Below are 18,858 nucleotides of genomic sequence, written 5' to 3' on the forward strand. Positions count from 1 at the left end.
GTTTTAAGAAGCACTACGGATGCGCAAAATTGGAGACTGTATCGCTGGTTTGCCTTACGCGTCCGAATTGTGCGCAGCGAGCTCGTTACAGACGAGAAATCTTCAACTGAACTTTACTGGATCGAGCTGTTTGTGAGGAGACGTTGAGTGAAGGCATTTTTGAGAATGTGAGATGGTGATTATGGAGGTTTTGAATAGTATTGGAGACATATGTATGAATCATTATCAGATAAAATCATGAAGCAGCATGGAACGACTGAATAACTGTGATATTATAAATAGTATATTCTGCCGATGAGGATTGGAGTATAGTGAAAGAGCGATACCAAAAAAGTGGGTAAAGTGATATCGGAGGTGTAGAAAGAGACATTTGGCACCCGGGCACAATGTACTGAGTGAATATTGAATTTGGAACTGCGTGGGACTTATACTGTTCAGCAACTCTGTCAAGTGTATGAAGATTGAAGGAATGAACCCCTGAGGAAGCCACATATGGCGAAACAAGGGTCTTTGTAGGGTTGTTATTATGCTGACATATGTAAAAGTTGTGGTGCTAACATACATATAAGATCTAATTGTATATCATATATAAAAAATCTTTAGGGGGATTGCAGATAACTGTATTAAGTGGGAGGGTGTTAATTTTAATGGTCCCGTGTGTAGGGGCAAGTAGTGAATGTAGATGTATTAATGGGAAGGATGAATGTGATATATTTTTTAGGGGGTGAAATATTAGTGCAATAGGGATGGGTGTGTGCATATAGGAGTGCCTAAATGATGTGTTAGTAAATATCTATATGATTTAAATGAATGTTAAGCTGTGATTATAATGTGTTGTAATCTGTAATTGTATTCTTAAATAAGTTATGAAATAAAGTATTGTTAATTGATATATTATAATTCATATTTACTCTAGAGACGCCACTGATTTTCTGTGACCTTAAGCATTAGTACAAGAAGGATTAAGGGGGGATGCTGGAGAGGCATACAAATGCATTGGCCCCCGGGTGCCGGAGACCCTTGGTGCGACAATGGGTGCGAGCCATATGGGGCCACAAGCGGTGGCAAAGAGGAGTGGAGATTTGGTGGGCCACGAGCAGTGTCCAACCTGCTCGTGTCCCAGAAAACCACACAGTCGGCGGGTGTGATCGAGAATGAGGTAGGAGTTGGGGCCGAGACCAGGGGGTGGTGGCACGACACGGGGGGGGGGGGGGGCGCAAGGGAGAAGGCTTGCCTAGGGTGCCAAATCCCCTTGCACCGGCCTTGCATTCAAGTGTTTATTTATTTATTTATTTGAAATCTTTTCTATACCATCGTTAAGATGGATACCATCACAACACTTTACAGCAAGGCACATAAAATAATGTAGGTAAAATGGTTAGGTATATAGGTAAAGTGGTTACATATATGCAAGCATTTTTGCGTACAAGTAGCAATGACTACACAAACATATCTGTGCACAATGCACGTAAACGTACTCATTTTTTAGGCGATGTGCATGCATTTCTGGTTGCTCCAGGGTTGGTTCATTTCAAGATGAGCTCAGCAAGATAGCCATTAGAAACGTGACTTACCTGACATCCCTGACGGTGAGAAATGAAAAGCTCTTTTTCCTCAGCCCAGGGGAGTGCAGAAACTGCCAGCATATGAGGTGGATCTGAAGATACCTCCAGGCAGATTTTAAGAGATGTATCCTACCCCCTTGGGATAAGTAGGGATGTGAATCGTGTGCCCTATCGTCTTAACGATCGAAATCGTTTGTCAGGAGAAGAAAATCGTGTTTGGCACGATTTTTGAGTTAAAAAATCGTTAAAAATCGTTTTTTCCGATTAGTGCGCACTAACTCCCAGTTAGTGCGCACTAACTGAAAATGATACAATTTGACACTTTCAGGTCAGTTAAGGTCAGTTTAGGAATGAATATGTATTCCTATTGGCTGCCCTCTTATTTATTCATGTTACCAAGGTTCCCACTGACAGTATATGGGGGATGGGAAATGGAAACAGTTGGTAGCTTGACAAAAAAAGTAATGTGATCAGTCAATGTGACTAGAACTTGTGCCCTAACCCTGATACCAGGAGTGTTGTGATCTTCCTGCACACAGTGCCCTAACCCTGGCACCAGGGGTGTTGTTATCTTCATGTACACAGTGCCCTATCCCTGGCACCAGGGGTGTTGTGATCTTCCTGCACACAGTGCCCTATCCCTATTAATACCAGGAGTGTTGTGATCTTCCTGCACACAATGCCCTATCCCTATTAATACCAGGAGTGTTGTGATCTTCTTGCACACAGTGCCCTATCCCTATTAATACCAGGAGTGTTGTGATCTTCCTGCACACAGTGCCCTATCCCTATTAATACCAGGAGTGTTGTGATCTTCCTGCACACAGTGCCCTAACCCTGACACCAGGGGTGTTGTGATCTTCCTGCACACAGTGCCCTATCCTATACCAGGAGTGTTGTGATCTTCCTGCACACAGTGCCCTAACCCTGACACCAGGGGTGTTGTGATCTTCCTGCACACAGTGCCCTATCCCTATTAATACCAGGAGTGTTGTGATCTTCCTGCACACAGTGCCCTAACCCTGGCACCAGGGGTGTTGTTATCTTCATGTACACAGTGCCCTATCCCTGGCACCAGGGGTGTTGTGATCTTCCTGCACACAGTGCCCTATCCCTATTAATACCAGGAGTGTTGTGATCTTCCTGCACACAGTGCCCTATCCCTATTAATACCAGGAGTGTTGTGATCTTCCTGCACACAGTGCCCTATCCCTATTAATACCAGGAGTGTTGTGATCTTCCTGCACACAGTGCCCTAACCCTGACACCAGGGGTGTTGTGATCTTCCTGCACACAGTGCCCTATCCTATACCAGGAGTGTTGTGATCTTCCTGCACACAGTGCCCTAACCCTGACACCAGGGGTGTTGTGATCTTCCTGCACACAGTGCCCTATCCCTATTAATACCAGGAGTGTTGTGATCTTCCTGCACACAGTGCCCTAACCCTGACACCAGGGGTGTTGTGATCTTCCTGCACACAGTGCCCTATCCCTATTAATACCAGGAGTGTTGTGATCTTCCTGCACACAGTGCCCTATCCCTATTAATACCAGGGGTGTTGTGATCTTCCTGCACACAGTGCCCTATCCCTATTAATACCAGGAGTGTTGTGATCTTCCTGCACACAGTGCCCTAACCCTGACACCAGGGGTGTTATGATCTTCCTGCACACAGTGCCCTATCCCTATTAATACCAGGAGTGTTGTGATCTTCCTGCACACAGTGCCCTAAACCTGACACCAGGGGTGTTGTGATCTTCCTGCATGCAGTGCCCTATCCCGCCTGCATTACTAGTGAGAGGCTGGCTTCACAGACAGGGGGGAGCTTCCTGACCCTCACTCCTCCCCTCCCCCATGTCCCAGCCAGTGAATGGTGTGTGGGTGAGGGGGGGGGGAGGATGGTGAGGCTGAAACAGCTCCTTCCCTGCATTACTAGCAGTGATTGGCAAATTCAACATGCACTAGCATTTCACGTGCCTGCTAACAAAAATAATAAACAAACAAGTTCTAGTCACATGAGTGATGATCATCACGTTACTTTTTTTGTCAAGCTTCCAACTGTTTCCATTTCACATCCCCCCAACCATTACCTCAGTGGGAACCTTGGTAACATCAATAGATAAGAGGGCAGCCAGCCAATAGGAACACATATTCATTCCTAACTGATCTTTACTGACCTGGAAAGTGTCAATTTGTATCATTTTCTGTTAGTGCGCACTAACACGATTTAACGATTTTTAACGATAAATAGTTAGAATTTCTATTGTATTGTGTTCTATAACGATTTAAGACGATATTAACATTATCGGACGATAATTTTAATCGTTGAAAAACGATTCACATCCCTAGGGATAAGTACTTTGTGGGTGGTGGGAGAGGGTGCGGTTGGAGGTAGGAGAAGTGTTATGGATAGATGTGGAAGGCATTTGGGTTCAATTAGGGGTGGAGGTTTTAGGTGTGTGTTAGGGAGAAATAGGTGACTTTTAGGATGGTGTAGAGTTATGGGGGGATGCAAGGGGGGGGGGGCCAATATATCCATCTGTTAGGATAAGTGGCAATAGGCATATATGGAAGCTGTTACAGTTTTATATACCATTAATGAAATGATCAATGTACATGTGTGTCTAAATTATTATACTGAATGTTAAAGCATAAGGTAGGATAATAAGCGGTGACTTGAGCCAAAAATCATATTTATAGTCAAGGTACCAATCAGTGAAAGAACATCCTTAGGGACTTGTTACAGGTTTTATTGCAGGCCCCTAGGGAAGACCACAACAATGTCCTTCTTCCCAAAAGGAGAAAATTGGGCCAGTAATACGGTTAATCTTACATCCCACAGCTGTGTACTATCTGTAAACCCAGAGTTTTCCCCTTTTTTGATCATGCATCAGAATGAGGTTTTCAGACTGGCTGGACTGGCCTGCTAGCTCCCTTCTGAGACCAGGTTCCTTAACAGGTCAAAAAGTTTCATAGTGTTGGTGATCTTTCTAGCCATTTGGCAGGACACCTCATCTAGCTTAATGAAGGGAAAACAAACAACCATGCTACCAACTAAAGACTTCAGTTGAAAACATTTAAACCACAGAACCAGCAGCGCAACACAAAATATTTTATTCCTATTTCTCTGTATAGATTGAAGATCTGAAGAAGAAGATACATGGGAAGTAGTTGGAGTGGCTGCTTACAAGGCAGGAGGATGCCAGAGGTTGCTATCAGGGAGATGTCAACATGGTTTGCCTTTTTCCTGCTTCCATAACCAGACCCACTATTGCCCTGCCACTCAGCTGGACCCTATATCTGCCTAGAACATCATGATACCCTCAGGTACATTGATTTTGTCCTTGCCTGTTCCCTTTAAAATGGCCAGCACTGTCATGAAGCATATATAAAACCCACAGGCCTAGTATCTAACTCATAACATAGTAACATAGTAATGATGGCAAAAAAAAGACTAAATGGTCCATCCAGTCTGCCTGGCAAGTTTCTTATGGTAATAACTGCTGCTCCATGCAGGCTACCTCCAAGCCTTATGTTAAGGGTAGTAATATTTACAATCAAACTAATCAACTGCCAAACCCATATCAAAACTACTGCTAAAGTATCAAAATCCCCTTCTTCCGAACTAGTGACTGTCTTCTTAGTAGCCAAATAACAGGTTTAAGGTTTAAGGTTTGTTTATTTGTATACCGTCATATTGGTAAAACCATCATAACGGTGACAATAAATTAAAGCATGAAAAATACAATAGTAAAATGATCAATACATAAAACACATAATAAAATAAGATAATCAATAATCAATGAAGCATTGTAAAATCATAAATACTTAAAATTAAATATTACCATTAATAAAGTATAGGAAGATTAAATAATAAAAGTACAAAATAACAATGTGCTACGTTAGGCTGAGTTCTTCTGTCACTGTGATTCGATATAGGCGCATTTAAATAGCCATGTTTTGAGGTCTGAAAATTAATTATTAAGTTTTGGGAGAAGGATAAACACCTATGAAGAAAAGATCCAATTTACAATACAATATGATTTCACCAATATTTCATTTCCGGATTTGCAGATATATAAAACCAAGGAAGGAAGACTTGCCACAACTGTATTCCACAAAAACAAATGGACAGGAACACTTTCCTGCACTATGAAAGCACACAGGATGAACAAAGGAATAGATGCCAATAGTCTTAAAAAAATATTATTTTATTGAAGTGGAGACACAAGGTGGCCCGACTCTGGCCGAGTTTCGCCGTATCAAGACGGCTGCCTCAGGGGCTTACGTGTATTCTCTTCAGTTCACAAATTAAACAATTTGTGTATGGAGGGATATATATACCATTATATGACCAGCAAAAGTAATATATCTTATGGACGCATTCATGGATCGATCTCCACTTGTGCGGACAAACATGTTTTTTTTAAGACTATTGGCATCTATTCCTTTGTTCATCCTGACGGCTTTTATAGATCGCCTTCCTTTGTGTTTTTTGGGTCCTATGAAAGCACACATCCGGTGCAGTTGAAGAGAAGTTAACCCGTATCTAAGTTCTTGAAGTATAAACAAAATTGTTCCAGTATTCAACAACATAAACAAGAATCCCAGAAGTTGATTGGGAGATTGTGTGAACGAAGGTATTCGATGAAGTACATCAAACATGCCTTCAAGAGAGCATTGCCCAGCGACCAAGAGGCATTGCTCAATAGCAGAAATAAAAAAGAAAAGAGTGAGACAGTCAACTGAGTAACTAGGTATTCACCTTTATCCGTAAGAATAACAAGAAGTATGCAATAATACTGGGGTATCACACAAATGATAACCGGAATGTAAGAAATGGATTTCAGGATAGTTTATTCACATTTGAGAAATTTGCAAAAGACATTGTACCCAGCAATGCTACCAAGAGTTAAGGAAAGAATGTTTCATTAAAACGGGGTATATTGCATGGACATTACAAATGTGGACATTGTGGAACCTGTGATCAAACTTAAAAAATTAAGGAATTCAGGTGTCCACAAACAGATAGGGTGAATAAACTGAAGAATTTCACCACATGCACATTCACATATGTAGTGTATATTACTAAGTGTCCATATGAGAAGTATTATGTAGAAAAGACACAGAGAACTTTGAGAACACGATTAAATGAATACAGGAGTTGTGTGCGTAATCTGAAGGAAAATGCATCGATCATGCTATATTGCAATGCGATTGGACATTCTTTTTGAGACCTTAGATGGTTTGAAATTGATCATGTTTCACAACATTCAAGAGGGGGTAACTGGAAAGTTTATATATACTGGAACAAAAATGGATTTTAAGATTACAAACAGAATGGGGACAACAACAATATAGAATGGAATACATTGATTTAATATTGAGGGTTATAAGCCACTGGATTATTTTATGAGGATGACATAAGATTGGGAAATGAATTCAATTGATGAATTTGAAATCCATGCGAGAGTTTAAAAATGTTAAGAGAGGTCGCCATCTTTAAAAGTCAGTAAAGATGTAAGGAATGGGAATGAAAATTAGTGTCGGAGTTGGATGCCAAAAAGAAAGTGCTTGATTTTTTACATAAACTGATGTATAGAGAATTAAGTTGATTATGATCATTGCTTTTGCAGAAAACAACTTTAAGCTCTGATGCAGCAATCAAGACAAAACGGCCACATCAGCATTGATAATAATATTGGGATTTACAACTATCCGGTGTTGGCTTAAGCAAATGAGTTCAAGATAGGTGTTTCTCTTACCTTAAAACATTTTGTTGGCAATTACAAAAACAAACAAGATATTGAAAGACAAGAATCTTTTAAAAGCATTTTTTAAATACCAGCAATGATTTAAGAGACATTGAGTATGCCCATATGTACATTATTATTTAAATTTAAAGAAAATACTAATGTTGCATCGGAGGTGAGCCCTTGGGCTGAGGTGGGGTTGATGCAACCCGTAGTGAGGACCTACAGGTCCCCACCGTCAGCAGGTGGAGTGGGCTGAAGCTAGAGGCAGCTGGAGCTTCACCTATACCAGCCCTTGTTCCCCTTGGGTTGAGCCTTTGGGTGCCAGGGCCAGCAGGACTTAGGTGGGCCTCGAGGTTAGCTAGAGGTGAGTAGCTATACAGCCCAGAGACAGCAGTCGGTAGATGGTGTAGTTCTATCCTGGACTGGATTTGGTACGAGGGCTCAGGTGCCAAAGGAACAATAGGGAATTGAAGGCACCCGAGCAAAGGAAGGCCTAAGCCTTGAAAGTCCAGGTCCAAAGGATAGGCAAGAAGAGACGTCACTGACAGGCTGGATTCTGAGCCAGCTGTGAATGGTAGTTGTGGCTAGTAACAAAGAACTCTGGACGAAGGAGTATCTGTAGCGTAGTCATGCAAAGCAAGGATCAGGGCACAGAGAAGGTGGGTATAGTCAGTCCAAGCAATAGTCACGATATGGAGCAAGCAGACGTGGTCAGGGAAGGCAGTGGTCAGGGGCAGGCGAAGGCAGACGTGGTCAGACAATGCAGGTCCTGGGCTGGAGAGAAGCTGAAGAATAGTCAGGCGTAGCGGAGGTCCGGGGCTGGAGAGAAGCTGAAGAGTAGTCAGGCATAGCAGAGGGCCGGGGCTGGAGAGAAGCTGAAGAGTAGTCAGGTGTAGCGGAGGTCCGGGGCTGGAAAGAAGCTGAAGAGTAGTCAGGCATAGCAAAGGTCGAGTCCAGGGAATCAATCCAACACATAGACGAACAGGAACTAGGAGAACAGGAACCAGGAACCACAGGAAGACAGGAACACACAATGAGACGATCCAGGAATAGCAACGAATACTCAGAATACGAGGAGACCTGTTGCAAAGGCAATGCTATGGAGCGAGGCCTGAGCTTGTATATGCTGAAGAGTCTGACATCATCATCCGGGTCCACGGCCAGGTTCCCGCCGCGGGCCCTTCAAAGGAATCACTGATGTGCGCGCGCGCGCACCTAGGAGGGGGCGCAGCGCTGGTGGTGGCGTCTCTGCGGGCCAAATGGACAGGCCTGGCCGGCAGCACTGGGCAATGTGGCAGGGCCAGAGGCACCGGAGGGAACCCGAAGTCAGAGCTGGTGGTCTACCGCCGCCAGTAAAGAGGAGCCAGCAGCTGGAATCCGTCTGAAGAGGTGAGAGGGCCGCGCCGCGGGGCTGCTGCAGGCGGCACGTGTAACAACTAAAAAAGAAAGAGTTTTTTTGGACTCATGATTTCAATTTCTGAGTTTAGATCCAGCCTGTGGGTGCTTCTACTCAGACCTGAGGTCTTTTCCTCTCCAAAAAAAATGAATTGAAAATAAAGCAGGAGAATATTTGGTGTGTGCTTTTAAAATAGCTCATTAGGTGTGTACATGCAAATCATGCCTGACATGCCCCTAACATGTCCCCTTTTTTGTGTATACTCTCACTCACAAAGGTGCATATATACTCTTATGTGGCATGTTTCTAAAATTTGGATTGCGCGGATGCTTCACATTTGCACCTTTATGCGCATATTTTCACATGCAGTATTTTGAAAATCCACTTGTTTAAGTGAATTGCCCCCACAATCTATAATCTATTTATGTATTTGATTTATATACAATATACTATCTTCATTTGTAATTTCCATATTTTCACAGGCTTCTGACTTCTAGCCTGACAGTGCACTTGAGGTACATTTCGAATAACAGACCAGATAAAGATCCGTATCATGCCTTAAAACCATACAGTTGTGTCTGACAGTACTAGTTGCAATAGCATAGTGCTACTGAATGATGAAATGGCACAAGTGCAGATTTCTTCATTGGTAATATACTGCTGTCTTCATGGGATCATGTAATTGCACAACCCATAATGTATGCTGCTGCACCCTGTATTATTTATAAACCACATGCAAGAAATTAATTAATTGGAGAGGAATATATATTTGGAAACATCCCAGCTCCTCTTACTGTTAGTAGACCACCTGCAACATTAAAACTGTTTTATTGTTCATTTCGTACACTTGTGAGGAGAGTGAAGATCACACAATGGTATTAAATCAATTGTTTAAATGCCAAGATTTACTCAGATTCAACTTATTTATTGTGATTTATATGATTATAGTATAATATAGTAATAATGGATGTGAAAAATGTACCTAAAGTCATTCATTTCCTATTTCTGAAGTCAAAACCATTAGGTTATAGCTCATAATTGTAGGCAATAGGAGACATCTTACAGCACCTACTAATTTTTAAAAAGTGCAGTACTATTGTCATCCAATGAGATGAGTTTAATGGGTATTCTCTGACAGTATAATCCCAATGGAACAGCAGAAATAAATTAAAACAGAACAGTACTTAATGCAAGAGAGGGTACATATATACAAAAGCATGGATTCCTTTGACAAATAAATGCACTTTATTACTTGCATTACAAAACATTCCTATATCATGGAACGAAGATGGCAGTAAGGTGTGCTGATACTCTGTTTGGCTTTGATTAATATTACTGTGTATTTTTCTGCTTTTGACTAAGAAGACAGACAAGAATTAGATTTACCCTCAAAAGGATTCCATTAGTGTCAGTGCAACTTCAGAGTCAACAGACACCTTTGTGCTTTATAGAGCCAGACTCTGGGCAAGGTCCGCTGCTGCTCTCTCTGCCTCAAGAGAGGTTTTGCTCAGCCCAGAGATCTGCTCTGCCCCATCATGCCACCAGCAGCTGGAACTACAGACTGAAGTCTCCTTTTTTGGGGTGCACACTTTCTCCATGCCAGAAATTAATTCTGGTCCTTTAGTAGCAGGAAAGGGAGCAGTGACGGTGAGGCTGTGGTAGTGTCTGCTTCATCAAGTTAAGCTAAAGATGGTACCAGTGCTGCCTGAATCCTCAAGTGGAGAGCTTCTAGGATCAGGTTGGGACTCACCAAGTAGTGGAGGGGAGTCTGGAAGACCTGCTGATTTGATGCCAGATGGTCTGGAGGAGAGTGTGAGCTTGGGGGGTTGGAACCAATTTGTCTGGCAAGGAATCACAAAGAGGATGTTCTACAATATCTTGAGGACATTTTGAAAACTATTCTTAACCAGAATTGTTGGGAGATTCAAAAGTTCACTGCAGGCTAGTGAATCTATGGTAACCAATCATGTTCCAGCTCTAGAGGATCATTCTATGAGGATTTCAGTGTTTGAAGGACAGATTTTAGCCCTACAAATTGCGACTAGTGCTATGATTAAGGATATTCTTATTCACCATTGAAAAAATTTAGAAAATACAACAAAATTGCAAACCTTTGAGCTTGTAAAATTTGCCAGGTCCAAAACATGACACCTTTGACGTTATTCAAGCTACTTAATAAGGATGTGTTAAGGCAAAATTTTCATTTTGGTTCATGTATTTGTTTCATAGGTTTTCTCCAACTGTTTGGTTCATTTTAAATGAAAAAAAATGTTTATTTGTTCCATTTGTTTTTGGTTTGTTTGTTTTTTTTTTGTTTACAATGAAATCAGTGGGGGAAGCAATGCAGACTTATTTTGAGCTCCAAGATTGGGATTATCTGATCATTTCTAATTAAACTTCTGGGTAGATATCCTCAGAAGAGGGAAGAGCACCAAGACTGTGGCAAAGTGGCACTGAAAGTGGCAGGAACAGCTTAAGGAGCAAAGGAGTGCCAGCAGCGGCAGGAGATCTCCAAGACATGGTGAGAGCAGCAAGGCAGAAGTAAGAATAGGAAGAAAACCCCAAGGCTTAATAAAAGAGCATCAACAAAAGTGGCATAAATCTCTGAAGATAGCACAAGAAGAGCAAAGTGGCACCAAGAGCGGCGTGAACATCCTAAGGCGCCATGAAGGGGGAATGAAGCAGCAAAGGTGACAGATAAAACCTCAAGGCACCGATAGAGAGATAAAGCAGCACAAAGTGGCATGAACACCCCAAGATGCTATGAAAGGTGCAAAACAGTCACCCACAGTGGCAAGAATACTCCAAGGCGTAAACTCTGAGTTATGGCAACAAGGCAGAGTGGCAGCAAGATCCCCCAAGTGTTGCATCAGGAGTGGGGGCAGCTAGGCAGAATCATAGCAAGGCTCCTGGCATTATCACCCTTTTGCCCTCAGTGGCATTATAGAATTAGAAGTGAGTACTGGGGGGGGTTGATGTCACAATATGCTTTATTGATACTATACCACTTACCAATACCATTGTAATATTGATTGAGTCTCTGTCTGACCCACACAGTCAAGTTGAAAGACTGAGTTCACTTCAGTGCTTAGCAAGCCCAGAGCCAACTTGCCAAGCAGAGTTAGCAGACTTACTAATGGCACAGCCTCTGTCTGGCTAGTGTATAGGACTATCAGTGTGTATAAATATCTCTCTCACACACACACACATACACACACACACACACACACACACACAGTATTGTCCAAATTTTAAAAGGGTCTCATGTGTAAATTTCGGAGGTTATGCGCATGGCCTGGCCACGCATTTTAGAACGGGCCCAGCCATGCACGTATCCCCCGATATGCGCTGAAGTGCCAGCCTGCCTGAAAGGGGCGGGCCAGAGGCATGGTCTGGGTGGGGAGGGGCAGGGGTAGGCCGAGACAGTGCCATTAAACTCTGTCCCGGAGAAGCACACGCCGGTAGCTGGCCAGCCCGCGGAAGATACTTCTACTCCAGAGGAACAGTAAGCATTGAAATTAAAAAAAGGGGTCAGTTAGGATTAATTTAGGGATCGGGGAGGAGAGGGGAAAAGTGAGGAAGGGTAGGTAGGAAGGGTAAGTAGGAGTAAAGGAAAGTTTCCTCCCAGTCCACTCCTTAATTGGAGCGGACTGGGTGGGAACTGGGCAAAGGCCCGATCACGTCACCAGGCATACTATAGAAAATTCTCCCGCAATGCATGCCCGCGAGTCATGGGCTGCCTGCACATGTGTGCACGGATGTTAAAATCCGGCACACCTGTGCGCATTGATATCGTATTTTATAACATGTGCTCGCTGACGCGTGCATGTCATTAAATGATTGCATCCATGTGTACGCGCACTCCTTTTAAATTTGACCCTTAAGTGTGTACGCTGCAGTTTAATTCTTTTTGCACACACAAATAAATTGTGACAGAAAAGATACTGGCAAGTCAGTACGTCTTGTTTCTTTCTCTGCCAGTCAAGCTGAGCACATTGCGAAATGTTTGTTTAAATTCCTGGCCACCCTCCATTCTTTTCTTGGGGGGAGAGTCGAGGCAGCATCAGGGCGGACGCAGTGGAAACTTTGCTGACGGCAATAAGGTAAGACCCTTTCTTGCCGCCAGTAGAGCACCCAATAGCACCACCTTTCACAGTGGCGCTTTTGCAGGCCCGCCCCCTTTACTGCAGGATTCATTAACATTTGTTACATTAGAATATCCAGGCCTTAGCCATTTAGGCTTTAAATTTCTAACTCACTGGGGCAGATTTTCAAAGGGGTACTGCGTAAGATACGTGCGTACCCTCCGAAAACCTGCCCCAAGTTCCCCCTGCACACGCCGAGCCTATGTTGAATAGGCTCGGTGGCATGTGCAAGCCCCGGGATGCGCGTAAGTCCCGTGGCTTTCCTGGGGGGGGCGTGTCGGGGGCGTGTCGAGGCGGTACATCATACGGGGGTGGGGCCATGGGCGTGGTTCTGGCCCGAGGGCATTTCGGGGGCGTGGCCAAGGCCTCCGAAACCGCTCCCGGGCCGGAGAATCGTGCACTGGCCAACCGGCAGGCGCAGGCGTAACTTCTCTAACAAAGGAAGGGGTGTTTAGATAAGGCTGGGGGGGTGGATTAGGTAGAGGAAGGGAGGGGAAGGTGCGAAGGGGTGGAAGGAAAGTTCCCTCCGAAGCCACTTCGATTTCGGAGTGGCCTCGGAGGGAACGGAGGCAGGCTGCCGATTTTGGGCAGCCTTGCATGCGCCGACCCTGGATTTTAAAGGATACACGTGGCTACGCGCGTATCTATTAAAATCGGCGTACTTTTGTTTGCGCCTGGTGCGCGAACAAATGTACGCGCAGGCATAGTTTTTAAAAATCTGCCCCACTATGTTTAACTAATTTTAATTGTATGAGTTATACTTTAATTTTATTCCTAAACTGCCTACCTTTCTATAATTAATTATTTTTTATTTCTCCTGAGAGTAGATGTTTCTTCTCTTTGTTATCTTTTCAGTCTGTTTCCTCTAATGCCTCTTTAATTGTGTACTTTGTTGCAAAAAAGGAATGTCTTATTAATTTTTCTTTCTCAGTTCTTTTTCTTTACTCGTTTGAAGAATTTGTCATAGAACATGTATTTAATTTTAAAATGTAATAATTAAAAAAAAAGCATTGAATGTACAGAACGCTTGAATATCTAGTTGCTAACATAACAGAGTAAGCTCCTCTTCCCTCCAATGTGCATTTTGCTTGCTGCTTTCATGGGGGAAGAACTTTCCAAGGTTATACATACCATATTAATTTTAATGCCCTACTCTATACATAATTTATGCATTGATTTGCATAATTTAGCATTATTAATGCATCAAAAAATTCACATTTAATAAACATGGTATATATTAAATCCTTATAATTTGCTACTAATTTTGTATGCAAATAGTTGCACTTAGGCATTAATTGGCATGTGTGGTAGAAATGTATACATGAATAATTGCCTTTGTCTTAAGATGCATGCCTTTACCCTCAACTTGGGGCATTTGACTTCAGCAGCCGGAAACTATATAGGGCCTGATTCATCAAGCTATTTTCCCATAGACACAGAATGGGAGAAAAGTCTTAGTGAATCAGGCAGTATGGTCTTATGGCAAAGTTCATGCCCAAAGATCAATCACTTAAAAAGAATTCTGTTAAAGAAAATAAAATGTTACAGTTTTGTGTAATGAAAGATCCTTATTGGTCTTTGTGTTAATAACACTTAAACTATTATCTTTTACCTAAGAGTAGTTATGTGGGGAGACCCCCAGATTTCATCCTCTTTTAGATTTCTGGTTGCACAAGATATTCTGGGGGTAGGGGTGGGAGGTTGAGAGAGACCCAGAATTAATCATATTTGACTTGTTTGGGAAAAATGTTGAATGACTTTGTAATAGTAAATGGCCAGTTGATAGCATTGTTATAGAAGTGGGCATTACAACATGATATATTAATGTGGTTTGTCTTAAAGTGTGGCTAAAAAATGCAGAGTAATGATAAATAAAATGCAGAGTAATGCATTTAGGATGCAAAACCCCAAGAGAGAGATACAGTATTGGAAGTGAAATTCTTCTGAGCCCAAAGAAAGAACTGGATCTGGGAGTGATTGTATCATTATCTGATGATCTTAAGGTGGCCAACCAGATGGATAAAGCAACAGTAAAAGCCAGAAAGATGCTTGGCTGCATAGTGAGAGGAATGGTCAGCAGAAAAAGGAAAGTGATATTTCCCCTGTATAAGTCCCTGGTGAGACCTTTTTTGGAATACTTTGTACAACTCTGGAGATCCTCACCATCAAAAGGATATAAAGTGGATGGAGTTGCTCCAGAGGGTGGCTACTAAAATGGTAAGTGGTCTTCATTCTCAAGCATATAGGGATAGACTTAAAGATCTACAATTGTACACCCTAGAGGTAAGGCACGATAAGGGAGATATGATAGAAAAATGTAAATATCTCAAAGATCTCCATGCACAGGAGGCGAGCCTCCGTGAAAAAGAGGCTCTAAAATGATGTGTCATTGAATGACGATGAAAGGAGGTAGATTCAGGAATAATCTTGGGAAATATTTCTTTACAGAAAGGGTAGTGGATGTATTGAATAGCCTCCCAGTGGAGGTGATAGAGACAAAACCAGTGTTTGAATTAAAAAATATATAGGGGATTTCTAAGAAAGTGATAGGAATTATAAAGCTAAATTAATTGGGCATATGGGTAGCCTGGATAGGTCGTACAGACTTTTTCTGCCATAATGTTTCTGTTTCCCTTTATGAATGTGAGGTTTCTCTGATTTGGTCCCAAAGTTTTAGTGGGAGATATAAATGTGGGAATTTGCCCTTTCCCAGATTTGGAGTTGATGTAAAGAGGACCTTCAGGATGTGGTGGCCCAGAGTAGCCAGCCTGTGGGCTTTCAGGATATCCACAATGAATATAATTTGCATACAATGAAGGCAATGCATGCAAGGGTTGGGAAGCACTGATCTAGGGTAGGGGTGCTCAAACCAGTCCTACAGGCCCCCCTAGCCAGTTGGGTTTTCAAGATATCCTTAATGAATATGCATTAGAAATATTTGCATATCAGGAGGTAATGCATGCAAATAAATCTTGTGCATATTCATTAGGGATGTCCTGAAAACCCGACTGGCTGGGGGGCCCATAAGACCAGTTTGAGCGCCCCAATCTGGAGAATGTAAACCTTATATTTCTAGTAAATGGTGATCTTGGAGATATAATTGATTTTCACTTGAAGGCTGAGAGACAGGTGCACTAAGTCATAGGGACCATCATATAGATTTTACTTTTGACTGTTGTATCCTATGACTTTTGATTATTTAGTATTGATGGTTTTATCTACTATCATCATGTACGTAGTTGCTGGCTGGAAAAAAAAACATAAATAAAGTTTAAGAGTTTGGTTATTTGAAAATGGTGTGTCTCTCACTATGGAATGGTACTGGGACCAGAATTCATGGAGGGGAGATTGGTGTCCTCCCTGTCCACTCAATTGAAGAGTGGTATCTTACCCTCTGTTGTCTCTATTCAGGTTCATTTTACCATCTGCATGACTACCTTTCTGAACCCACTAGATATATTTGGGAGACAGATCCTTCTACAAATATGGAAATCCACCAGTCACTTTATGTACCTCAAGATGAGACTACATTCATATTCACCGTCTAGTATTACATTGTGCTTTCAAGACTTTATTTCTTGTAGAACCCACAGTTCTTTCCTTATCATCAAAATCTTTCTAGCATTTTTGTGTGCTTAATGATCCATTGGAATAGAATTAAAATAGGCTACTATTATCAAAGCATCTTAAATCTTTTCCAAAGATAAATTGCACTAGTGTCACATATATTTCTTGATCATATAAATGTATGACTGCAAAGCATTTGTGAAGAACTCAGGCTGCATTTATACTGTAGACAGACAAATCCAAATGAACAGCGAGGATTCGATGTAACATAGTAACATAATAACATAATATTGTCAGCAGAAAAAGACCAAATAGTTCGTCCAGTCTGCCCAGCAAGTTTCTTATAGAAGTAACGGCTGCTCCATGCAAGTTATCCCATGTGTCTGTTAAGGGTAGAAAGTGCCGCTCCATGCAGGTTACCCCCATGCCTTATGTTAAGGATAGTACTACATATAATCAAAATCTGTCAAGAAAATTACTGCTAGCAACATTTTTAGGTGGTGTTCAGCCTTCCTAATAAATCAGACAATGCTGCTTGAACATGCTTTGCTTTTGGACTTGGCCGTAGAAGCAGTCCTGTGCTTTATCCCTAACGTCAGTGAATCAATACCCCGGACCGTAAAAGTCGGGGCCCAGCATTGGCCTTCTCCAGAATCTAATACCACTCCCCCCATCCCCCACCGCTGTCAAAGCAGAGAGTGATGTTGCAGTTGTATCAAAAGCATCAGGGCTTTTTGTGATTTCTCAAGTAAATCAGAAATATTTAAAGAATCTTGAATTTTATCTTTCTCCTCCTGTTGTTTCTTTTTCTCCCCTACATAAAAAGCCCTAACTAGATAACATTGTTCTGGTACTTTAAGAACATTCAAGACATAAGATTTAAACAATTCTGCCGGCCCTAGATGTTTTGAAATAGGAAAATTAGTCACTCTTATATTTAAAGATCTTACAGTATTTTCAAGATTTTCTAACCTTTTTTGGACTTCAGATTCAATTTTAATCTGTTGACCCTGTATCTTTTCAACTTGTAACACCCTAGTATCTATCTCATTTATCTTTTTATCTTGAAATTCTAATTTCCAACTATTTTCCTTTACTGAATTATTAGTTTCCCTAACTTCCTCAGTAAGTTTTACTATAGATCTATCTAATTTTACCATATAATCCTATAAGGTTTCTAATGTTATGTTACCAGGTTTAATCATCATTTCTTTTTTTCTAAGTTCAATCAATTTAGGAGTACTTTCAGCTCTAGCATTTACTAACATATTTTCATTTCCAATACGTTCCGATTCTTTAAAAGATATTTGTAATTCTGATTCCACGGCAGTTGCTCCTTTATGATCTTCCGAGATTTCTCTTGTTAAATCCAGCTCTTTAGAAATTCCTTGGTTAGTTCCAGGCATTCTTATAGGGGAAAACCCTACCATGCCTGGTGGTGGTGGTATTTCCGGAGCCCCCGGACTCAAGGATGTTTCAGTGACTATAAGGGGAGGGTTTTGCTCTAACTCCTCCCCTAAAGCAGTCTGTCCCACGGGGGTTATTAAGGGAGGTATATTGCTTATACAATTTGCCTTTATAACTGATAAGGTTAAAATATTGAAATATTTCTTTCGTAATAGATTAAGTACCTTCTACGGGCAATAGATTTGGATGTTTCCAGATTTGATTAGATCTACTCAGTTATGTAGAAGGGAGTTCTTAGTTTTAAGAAAGGAAGTTGTAGACAAGAGAGGATTCTTCCTTTTAAAATAGCCTTGTCGTTGTATCATCAAATTTGGGGAGAAAGATTATTCTTTTTTCAATCCAGAGCAATTTAGAAATCTCCTGGGTTTATAAAACCGGTAGGAAAATAATATAGGGGTATTCTCAGCACTTTTTCTGTATGTTTTTGGAAATTATTCTTAGGTACAATTGCTCAATATTTCTATGGAGGAGTCTCTTAATGTATCTGTAATTAGAATAGAGCAATAATAGATATATTGTTTTTTCCTGTATGGTTAAAAAACAATTATGAGTATTTATATGATGTAAATTTGCTCTATAGATTGCTTATAACAGGAATGTTCTTGTAACTATTCTGAAATTCATAAATTAAAAATTAAAAAAAAAAAAGCAACAAGGCTACTTGATTATGGGTAGTAATCCCCTATGACTTCTGCTAAAGGTACTAACTTCTGCTCCATGCTGGTTACTCCCATGCACCCTTTTCATTACTAGTATCCACAAGCTTTAGGCATCCACAGTGTTTATCCCATGCCCTTTTGAATTTGTTTACTGTTTTTGTCCTTGCCAACCTCTTCCGTAAGGGCATTCCAGGCATCTACCACCCTCTCCGTGTAAAAATATTTCATTATGTTGGTTCTGATTCTTTCCCCTTGGAGTTTCATTTTGTGTCCCCCTATTTCTACTGTTTCCTTTCCAATGGA

The 18,858-nt window shown here is 41.5% G+C and overlaps 1 long non-coding RNA gene across 1 annotated transcript; it reads left to right on the top strand.

The window, feature by feature from the left end:
- Nucleotides 1-982: 982 nt before the first annotated feature.
- Nucleotides 983-7,562, top strand: LOC115081756. The gene is made up of 3 exons (XR_003853869.1): nt 983-1,159; nt 4,701-4,892; nt 7,202-7,562. It is a non-coding gene; the product is annotated as an uncharacterized LOC115081756 (long non-coding RNA).
- The last annotated feature ends 11,296 nt before the right edge of the window (nt 7,563-18,858 follow it).

Source organism: Rhinatrema bivittatum, chromosome 1, assembly GCF_901001135.1.
Source record: "Rhinatrema bivittatum chromosome 1, aRhiBiv1.1, whole genome shotgun sequence".
In the NCBI taxonomy this organism is placed as follows: domain Eukaryota; kingdom Metazoa; phylum Chordata; class Amphibia; order Gymnophiona; family Rhinatrematidae; genus Rhinatrema; species Rhinatrema bivittatum.